General features: G+C 38.4%; 1 protein-coding gene across 1 annotated transcript in view; it reads right to left on the reverse strand.

The window, feature by feature from the left end:
• LOC103471152 (GDNF family receptor alpha-4-like) overlaps nucleotides 1-3891 on the reverse strand; it is an 87362-nt gene that overhangs the window by 82361 nt on the left and 1110 nt on the right. The gene's annotated exons all lie outside the window — the stretch shown is intronic.

Here is a 3891-nt window from a genome sequence, read left to right on the forward strand (position 1 = left end):
ATATAGATATATATATATATATAGATATGGCTCAAGCCCAGTGACCCACACCCTCCTAAATCCGGCCATGTGCTTTGGACTGCTGCTTTATTTTCACATTTTTGGATTCATCAATTTTCTATTTTGAGGGCAACATTTTTTTCATTGTTTACTTGTGGTTTGGGGCCAAACAGATATAATTTCAAGGGCCATAACTGGTCCCTGAGCCACACTCTGAAACTTCATGGTTTAGATGGTCTGTGTAACAACCAACATAATACCTGGAATGCTGATTTAAAATTATAAACTAGAATCTCAATTTCTGTAAGGATTTAGTTTTTGAATCATAATGCCAGTTATGCCAGTTAGTCTGTTATGAAATGAATATGATCAACTTTAAAGCATCTTTATTCCCTATTTAATGGTTTCTTTTTCTTTTAAGCAAAGTTATAAAAACAAATAAATATATATCTATGGTTTTGCTCTTTTTGGATAGCTTAGTAATATGAGGATTCAACATGTTGAAAAAAGTGTTGATCTAAAAGTTGAATTCATGCAGAGATATTATGTGTTGATGCTCTCTGGGAGAAGCTGTGGGTTTTCTTCAGGTTTTGTCTCACAGTAAGGAACAAAACACAATGAAGGCAATGAGAGATCCTAACTGTGACGGACTACATAATGGGTGCTGATCTGTTTGTTGTCCTGTGATGGCCTGGTGAGGCTAAGGGGTGTAGAAAAGGAACCGACAGATGGATGGAATATCATGAGAAAAACTACTGAATTTAATGACTTCATTAAGTAAGAAAATGATGCAGTTTAATTTCTGGATGTGTACCGATGGCTAAAGGAAGTGATCTAAAAGAGAACCAAATTAAAGTTTCTGTGCTACATGAAAAATCTATGAAAAGAATTGCACAAAAATCTCCATTAAAACATGATGTTACAGTTACTTAAAAAGTGGTGGTTTAGATTTGGCCATTGTGGCTCTCCGCCCAGGATGCCATTCCATCAAAGGGCAGCAGGAGCAACACAGACATCTGTTTACTGTAAAGCAGATATCGTTTAAAATCCACTTTCTGAAATATCTATTTGTTAAAAAGAAAAAAATGCATTTTAATTATTAACCATTTAATATTTAATTATTAGATTGATGGAAAATTGTCCGGGCTGCACAGTGGCACAGTTGGTAGAGCTGTTGCCTTGCAGCAAGAAGGTTCTGGGTTTGATTCCCGGCCCCGGTCTTTCTGCATGGAGTTTGCATGTTCTCCCTGTGCATGCGTGGGTTTTCTCCGGGTACTCCGGTTTCCTCCCACAGTCCAAAAACATGACTGTCAGGTTAATTGGTCTGTCTAAATTGCCCCAAGGTGTGAGTATGTGTGTGCATGGTTGTTTGTCCTGTGTGTCTCTGTGTTGCCCTGCGACAGACTGGCGACCTGTCTAGGGTGATCCCGCCTCTCGCCCGGAAAGTTAGCTGGAGAGGCACCAGCAACCCTCCCGACCCACCCTTTCTTGACAAGGGTGTCAAGAAAATGGATGGATGGATGGAAAATTGTCCAGATACATGAAAACCCAGCTGACTAATCAGATGTGTAACCATTACTTTAAGTGTGAAAATAAAAATAGAGCAATTCTTAGATTTATCAGACATGTAGTTAAAATTTCATCTGTGTTTATTCTGCATATGGAGAAGGAAAGCATAATGCAGGGTTCCATTTATGCCAGACGCTCCCCTGGTGATACAGCCGGTCCACAGACATAAGGACGTTTAAAGGGGAACCAACGCAGAGTGATGCAGACCTGTTTGCTGAACTGCTACACTCCCAAAGTATCAGTATCACTTTATGTCCTGGAAAACTCCCAGGAGGCGTCTACGCAAAGTGAACCATGTTACAAATTCACTCCAACCCCTAAAAATACACACAAACACGCACACCTGTCTGAGCGCCGATAAGACGTCAAACACCGCTGCTCCAAATGTGTTTGCACACCGGTGTCGGTCGACTGCACTTCCTCATTGAACGACTTGAACAATTTATTCTGACGCGCAGTTGAATCCGAGGGGGAATTTAGATTGAGATTGAAAAAAAGAACGAGTCAGACACGGAGCGTGGAGGAGGGGAGGGGAGTCTGAAGGGGGTGGACCTGGAGATACATGAGCCTGTCACTCAACGTCACAGCATCAGAACATGCTGGACAATCATTAATAGGACTAATGAACACAGAAGGGCCATGCTGCTGTACAGAACAAGCTCTCGTTTAAATCCACCGTAGGAGAATTTCATTAGTTCTGCTACGGCCCTGATAAAGGCACTGATCGGAGAACCGGCTGCCTGGAAAGACTGAGGAGGACAAACTGAAAACACCAAGATGGAACTTTTATGTTTTCTTCTATTTTCTTCTTTACTTTTTGAGAAAAAATATATTGTAAAAAAAAAAAATCCAATAAGATAATAATAAACAAGAAATGATGGTAAATTACACAGTGAACTGCTTCAATATCACTGAYCCTGTCACTTTCTGAAATTCAGCTGAACACAAACTGCCTGGTGACCAAACACAAGTATGAGAGATATTCTTTATATTATTATTTAAACAGATAAAATCCCACAGAAATTAGGATTTTTTTTCTTTATTTGCTAGACCAAAATAATGTCATGTCAATCACACAAAAAGTGGAAAGAAAATCAATTAAATTTAAAAGCTCTCCTTTGTTTTTTCTGGAAGCAAATTTCTCTTTTAAAAATCAATCAGCAACATCATGTACGTCCAGTTTTCAGTTCATCTTAAAGCATTTGAGTTGAACAAATATTTGGTTGTAGCAGGTAACGCGTCCAAAAGTGACACAGCTGAAAGATCCCCTCTGACTCTGTGTGATTTTTCTGATGAAATAATCAATAACCCCCCCCCCACCACTACTGCAGAGCCCATTCTGAGCCCTATAAACTAGCGTTGTGTATTTTTCCTTTTGTTAGAAACTATTTCACATTTTGTGTTTCCTTAAGATATTAAAAACTATCCAACCTCCTTGAATTATGAGCCTGAATGAGCTCATTTTATGCATCTAGAGCCAGATAATTGCAGCGAATTTGGACCAGCAGCATCTACCTGTAAACCTGTCCCAGCAAACTGCAACGTGAAATTACAAAATGGTTTCTGCAGCTTCAACCACACATTAAATATGGTATGATAACCATTCACAGCTCATTGGTTTTTTTTTTCCTTATTGTTATTATTTTCTTCCGGAGTTTGAAGCCTGGAACACACAGACGTGGAGTTGAGCTCAACAAGCTGGTCCTCAGGAGCATGCTCACACCCACAAAGAATGTATCTCATTTTATTGTAACAAGACGCAGCATTTCAGATATATATATACATTTTTTAAATGGATCTGAAATTCTCAAGAAGTGCAGCTGAACATGTGGTGCAAATCAAATCCTCAGGAGATCCGGCTTGTTGTTCAAAAGAGATAAAAGGCCCCGCTCTCCGAGAGAAAACAAGAGTCTCATCGAGACCTTTAATCAGACAAAATTGGAACTGAATTAAAATATAATAAAGGAAACTAACTTTTGAAAAGCTTCAAAAAATCCCAGATGTTTTACTGTATCCATGTTCTCTGTGGAAAGGAAGAAATAAGTATTTACAGAGCAAAGAGGATGAAACCTAGAACAGGAAAAAGTACATCTTATTATTTTTATATACAGTTTAGACAAGATTTTCTTATGGAAACTATCCATAAAAATATTGTATTAATTCTCCTGAAGGTGTTAGAGATCTTGCTCCATCACTAAGGCAAGATTAGAGAATTATGTTACTTTTACAGCTGCAGATATTCTGTACGTTTTTCAGGAAAAAAAGGTAGAAAATATTTTTACACTCCTTTATAATCAAAGTTACAGATAACTAATACATGAT

Source organism: Poecilia reticulata, linkage group LG10 (assembly GCF_000633615.1).
Source record: "Poecilia reticulata strain Guanapo linkage group LG10, Guppy_female_1.0+MT, whole genome shotgun sequence".
Classification (NCBI taxonomy): Eukaryota; Metazoa; Chordata; class Actinopteri; order Cyprinodontiformes; family Poeciliidae; genus Poecilia; species Poecilia reticulata.